We start from the raw sequence: 7,128 nt of genomic DNA on the forward strand, positions 1-7,128 counted from the left end.
ACAATACAAAGTGAATGAATAATGAAGAATTAAAGCCCATACCATGCACCTAGATTGTGGGATCTCATGTGGGCTATGTACGTGATATGGACAACCCTTGGGGATAGACCCACCTTAGCTTCATCATATCTTGTTTGGAATATATATAGTGGATCACCTTCTCAATCTTTATCTTGTATATAAAAATAAATTAGAAAGTCAAAACAAGAATAAGAGACATAAATTCATAAAAAAAATTATATATATTATAAAATTGGGATAATTACTATTGTCCCCTTGTACTATTACTTAATTTCTAAAAGGATCCTATTGTTTATGAAAATTACTATTTGAATGTTTAATATCTATTTTTCCATTCTAGAAATAAGAAACTAAAAAAAATAATATTATTTGCATTTAAAAAAAAAAAATATGAAATACTAATTTTACACTTGTTTTCTTATCATTTTTGAATTTATACAAAAAATTCTATCAATAATTAGCTAAACTTGATAATGTCAAATAAAAACTGATTGGAAGTAATAACTTTTTAAGATTTCACAATGTCAAATTAAAAAGTAAATAAATAAAAAGTAAATATAAAGAATTACCATTTTTTTATTTCCTTATATTTTGAAAACAAAATATTTTTTTATTCTTTCTCTGCTTTCTTTAGTTTGATTAGAGAATGAGAATGTTTAATTATAGTAATTTTTTCTAATTACTAAGAGTATTCATAGAATTTAATGTAAAATGTAAGTAAGTAAAATCTTAGCGATATTTTTGAACTTTAGATAAATCAAAGATGCCGCATCATCGCTTAACTAAAGGAACTTAACGACAAGGGGGGCATTAGTAATTATAGGAAAATTCTAAGATTAAATTAGTAATTTCAAAAAGTGTAGGGAATATAATAGTAATTAAACAATAGTACAGGGGATATAGTAATTATCCCTAAAAAGTTTGATTATTTGTTATTATTTTTTAAAATTGTATGAAGGGTCGATTTTGACGCAATTGTTGATGAGCAGTTGCATGCCCCCCTCACTCGTTGAAAAATCATAAAGACGATAGGTATAAAAGGTATTCCAAAATAATTAGTTTTAAGCATCGAAACCAAAGTGCACATTTCACTCCTCCCAAGACCAAAAAATGGAAGAAGTATTTATGAGTTTCTAGTCTTGAAAAAGGACTTATATTAGATCTTGCTAAACCTAAGAACCTTATGTACCAAGTATGATCATAAAAATTTAATGAAACTTAAATGCATCAAGGCTCCAATGTATATGATTTGGTCTGAAAATATTGTTTTTGATGCGAACACCTTCATTTCAAAGCAAGAATCAGGTTTGCAGTTCTGATCAGGTGTCTGTTCCTTTGTGTATTTATTAGGGCATTTAGTAGCTTTTATATTATATTATATGTTTAATATCATAAAATAGGTATGTTCATTAAATATATAAATATTTTCTCTTTCACTTTGGAAATGCAAATCTCGTGCAACCTTGCATTAAAATAGAGTAGAGTACAATTTGGAGAGACATATTATTATATGCTTATCATATATTTTAATTAGTGTCTTGCCCTTTGCAACACCACCACTTAAACCATTACTTAATTAGGAAGTTTTAATTATGATAAATGACAAAAAACTAGAATATTTTCTACATTGTTGTTTACCTTCCTAACATTTCTAGATGCTGACATAAATTTTCTTTATAAATATATGGTGTTATTTTACATTACTTGTGAATAAAATGAGCTTAGTTATTTTCCACCCGGTTGGTTGTCTATCTATCTTACCAGACTCACAGTTGGATTGATGCAACCTGACCTTTGATACATGGGCACACTTAGCTGTGAGAGTGGGAGGTTGGGAAAGGACTTGGTGGAGAGGATATGCACTAGAATGATATTCATTACATATGTTGATACCTTCACAAATTTAGAGAATTTATTATCATTAATCTCTTCTGTCACATCAAATTCACATCAAACAAGTCTAATGAAGAGGGTCACTTTTGTATTATTTCTTCGACTAGTAGCTATACCTAAGGTTGCAATAAGGTTAGGTTAAGGCCAACCTCTTAAAATCCTGACTCTATTGTTATGTGTTTAATAAGATTCTTTCATGTATAAAAATTAGATTGGGCTAATCTAATACGTAAATGTTAGGGTCATAACGATCAAGACCCTTGAACCGGAGTAGACCGCTTGAACCCAAACCTAGTGCAAATAAAGCCCGCTGATGGATCTTAGTCATGACACTTCTCGGAGCAGATGTCAGCTGAGAAGTCAGGGATCACTAGCCTCGATGACACATAGCTGTCGCTTTATAACTTTTCAACCAAAACAACGCTGGTGGAAGATTTGGCGCCCTCTTGCCTAAACGTCAAACCTCAGCATTTAATTCAGCATTGAATGCACTGAGTTTTATTAAATGCGTATGGATAGATGGGAAGCTTCTTCTTCGCTTCCTACTTGCCTCGAGTATTGCGTACCCCCATTTTGTCCCCTCAATTGAGGAACGATGTCACATCAAGATCATCTTAACGCTGATCCCTTGTTTTGCCTGAGGGATTACTAGCTGTCTTGGAACCATGCGTATCAATTTGCAGTGTTAGTCACTTCCAGAAGCCATCTAGCTCAACCGTCCATTTAAGTCATCTTGATCGTAGGGCTATAGTAAACCTATTGCCATTTTAGTTATGGATCTGTTGCATAAATAGCTGATGCGCATACAGGTAACGGCCAAGCTAACTTGAATTCTCTAGCCATTACTTTCCTGCATTTATTCCTGAAGAACATTCTCTTCTTGATCTCCTTGAGCATTTACTCCTCAAGGCAGAATCTTCGGTTTTTCTACAAAAATCGACTTAATCATTGGAGGTGGTTCCCCATCTTCAGAAGCGGCCCACTTTCACTCTTGCTATGGTCTCAGGAACCAGGACCGAATTAGAAGCGAACCAAGGAGTTAAGAGAACATTTTTCACCTCAACAGTAAATTAAAAGACTTAATTTGTTATATTAACTTTAATTTATAGATACATTAATTAAATATTTAACATTTGATATCAGGTTGTCGTATTAGAGTTGATACAATTATATTCACTTATAAAAGACTAGAACTAATGAACACATTTCAAATTTAAAAAAAAAAATAAAAAACTCAACAAATTTCAAACCTTTGAATGGCCTTTCATTAGAGCTTCCCTCCTCAAACTGAGCTTCTCATTGCGTTGGGTGAATATGGTAATGGAGTGCACTACAACAGTCTCTTATACTCTCTTGGTCAATGGGGGTGGAGAAAGGATCTTTCTATCCCTCTCGTGGTATTCGGCAAGGTGATCTTCTTTCTCCCTTTATCTTTATCCTCGGATCTCAGGTTCTTAGTTCTATTATGAAGGTAGCGGATAATCAGGGTTTGATCAAGGGTATCAGTGTTAAAAACAGGGCTCCACAGATATCTCATCTTCTTTTTGCTGATGATTGCTTAATGTTTTCTGAAGTGAACCTTCAGTAGATAAGTCATTTGAAAGCTTGCATGGACCTGTACTGTCAAGCTAGTGGTCAAGCAATCAATGAGAGTAAATCCTCATTCACTTTTAGCCCTAATACCCCTACTCGCTTTCGAAGATGGTTTGCAAGAGTCCTCAAAATCAAATATGGGGAAGGTCCAGAAAAATATCTGGGTTTGCCATCAGACTTTGGTGTTAAGAAGTCTGCTATTTTCAAAGATGTAGGGGAGAGAGAGTTAGCAAGAGAACTTTTGGGTGGAAAGTCAGACTACTATCTCAAGCCAGGCGTGAAGTTCTTATTAAATCTGTTGCTTCTGCCATTCCATCTTATGCAGGTTCTCATTTTCCTTCTTCCGGTGGACCTCCATAATGATATAAGGAGATCAATGGCAAATTTTTACTTGGGACAGATTGGAGATGAAAAGAAATTACACTGGATGTCTTGGACTAGACTATGCAGATCTAAGTCCAAAGGTGGTCTTGGCTTGCGAGACCCCATATTACACAATTGGGCTTTGCTATCTCAAGTGGCGTGGCGATTGTGGGCTCATCCTGAATCTACTTGGGCCAAATTTATGAAATCAGTGTACTTTCCTCACTGTGGCTTTTTGGAGGCACGAAAAGGCTCTTGTTCTTCGTGGGCGTGGCAAAGCATCATTAAGGGCAGGGATGTTCTGCAAATGGGTCTATTTACTCTGATTGGCAATGGAGTTAACACTCCTATTTGGGACTCGAAGTGGATACCAAGCCTGCCTAATTTTACTCTCTCAAACCAAGCGGATGCCCGCTTCAATGGGTCTCCGATCTTATTGAGCCCATGTCAAGATCTTGGAACAGGAATTTATTACATCACTTGTTTACAGATCAGGAAGTGGAGAAAATTTTGAAGATTCAACTAAGTATTTTACCTACTGAAGACTCAACTAGATGGGTGGAGCATCCAATGGCGCCTTCTCGGTGAAAAGTGCGTATCATCTATGTATAATTAGAGGGATGATCAAGCTCTGTTATCTCCTTCATCTTCACATCGACATAGCTGGGAAGAAATTGCTCCTAAATCATGGGGAATGATATGGAAAGCTAGATGTTATCCAAAAATTCAATCTTTTCTATGGAAAGCACTAAATCAAGCAACTGCTACAGGGGACAATCTATTGAGAAGACAGACCATAGTTGATCCTACCTATAGAAGATGTGGTTTGGAAGTGGAATCAATTGATCATCTACTCTTCGATTGTGAACTCTCTCGGGTGATATGGTTTGGTATGGGACTGTCTGGAATTGTTGAACATCAAGATCGGAAATCCTTGAGCAAGATCATCAACAATTGGGGTGATCTACATTTTTCGGATTCGAATTCAAGCAAGGAGTTGTTCAGCTTGTTTGCCTTCACTTGCTAGTCCGCCTGGAAAGCAAGAAATGAACTCTGTTTCAATGGAAAAAAATGGAACCCTGAACAAATTGTAAACAGAGCATGGAAGAGTTTTCACGAATTTTGGAATGCAGCTAAACTCTCGGTTGATCTTACTGATGATGTGATTAGGGTTTGGACTCCTCCAGATGGTAGCTCTCTCAAGATGAACTCTGATTTCTCCTACTTTGCTGAAGATGATCTTGCAGGTGCATGTTTTATTCTGAGAGATTCCGTTGGGGCTTGCATTTGTGCGATTTCATTCCCTTTGGCGATTCTTCTATCATCGCAGGAGAGGCGATGGCTCTCAGGGAAGCATTACTTTGGGCTAAAAGTGAAGGACTCATGAATGTTTCGTTTGAGAGCGATTCAAAAAACCTGGTTCATTTCTTCGAAGATCCCTTCTTCCCGGTTGAGCTTTATGCTCATCATGTGGTTGAGGATATTTGCCATCTTCTTTCCCTCGAACCGTCTTGGTCGGTTCATGCTATCTCTAGATGGGCTAACTCTGTAGCCGATAATCTAGTTAGAAGGCCCAGTCCATGGCTAGTAGGACTATATGGTCTAATTCCACTCCTTGGCTTCTTGAAGCGTGTACTCAGGATGTCTTGGCTTTTTCTCGGCCATTTTGCTAATTGAAATGCAATTTACAAAAAAAAAAAAAACCTAGAATTTCTCTAAAAAAAAAAAAAATCCTAATGACTTTTCGTTTGAATGTGTAGGTGGGCCCATATCCACCCTATTTTAGAATAGCACGTGAAACATAACGGGGTTCCCACTTTTTCTGCTTAGATTAATCGCAAAGAATTTAAGGTTCACAAAGAGGCCAACAAGCCCAGGACCATCACTCACCGTACATCATAATTTTAGAAAAATCATATCGTACATGTGGACGGACTACGTGGGACAACTCTACTGAGTCTAAACATGGGTCATACTATGATAGGGTAGGTCTGTTCTATATTATCATATCAAAGACCATATTTGTGTGCACTTTTGATGAAGATTCCCCATAAATCATGCGTCCATGTGGCATCCGATGAGGAAACTTCAGCACCGTCGACAACTCGATTGTTGCCATGTGGTTCCCATACTCTTGCCGCCAAATTGGAAAAACTTATATGGGCCCACGTTTCAGAACTTGTGGAAGCTCCTACCTGAAAGTTCCCCATGGTCCTCCTGTGGCCCACTCCCACCCTCGTGTAATTGGTCACCGACACGCTCACAAGGAGTGTGTGAGGCTGGACCACGATTCCCGACGTTGATAATGATAGATTTTTTTGGAAATTGATAGGCTTATATGGATTTTTATTTGCGGCAGCGGTTGCCGTGTTGCGATCACGCTACGTGCACGGATACAAGTCTAACAATTGTAAATGAAAACGTGTGGATTCAAATGTAAATATAATCTCTTTCTCGAAAATTAATGAGCAAGGGCAGTTCGAGACTCCCCTTGCTCGAAAATTAAAAGTAATGGCAGTTCTCAAAGAAAACTCCCTTTGCTCGGAAATCATGAGCAAGGGAAGTTCAAAACTCCCCTTGTTCGGAAATCAAGAACAAAGGCAGTTCTCAAAAAGAAACTCCCTTTGCTTGGAAATCATGAGCAAGGGCAGTTAGAAACTCCCCTTGTTCGGAAATCAAGAACAAGGGTATTTTTCAAAAGAAACTCCTTTCGCTCGAAAATCATGAGCAAGGGTAGTTTGAGACTCCCCTTGCTCAGAAATCAGGAGCAAGGGCAATTCGAAAGTCCCCTTGCTCGAAAATCGTTACTTCCACTTTCTCAATTAACAAGAAGAGCATACAAGCTGAAAATATTTAAAGCGACCAGAATAACTACAAAAAATATGCTCGACTACCGTCGACCAAAAGCCTTCAAGTTCAACCAACATAAACATCAAGTTTGACCAAAATAAACAAAAAGTTAGAAGTTCATAAACAACCATCAAATTCAAACATAAACAAAAAGACTATGTAGGGTCATCTTTGACAGTGGCAACATTCTCTTCTTCATGTTCGAAACCATCATCATCCTTGCCCAAATCATTATCCTCTCCAACTTCTTCCTCGAGAGCTGGATCCCAATTTGAATCTAAAAAACAGGAAACTTCAATTGGAGCACTACCCGGGAAAGGAGCTTTATCAATTTCCCATTGAGGTCTTGGAATTTTCAGTTCATCAAAAAGTCCTGGATCAACGAAGTTCTTAAAGTTGGAAACACCT

Source organism: Hakea prostrata, chromosome 1 (genome assembly GCF_041222555.1).
Source record: "Hakea prostrata isolate BN-2017 chromosome 1, UWA_Hpros_2, whole genome shotgun sequence".
Taxonomy (NCBI): Eukaryota; Viridiplantae; Streptophyta; class Magnoliopsida; order Proteales; family Proteaceae; genus Hakea; species Hakea prostrata.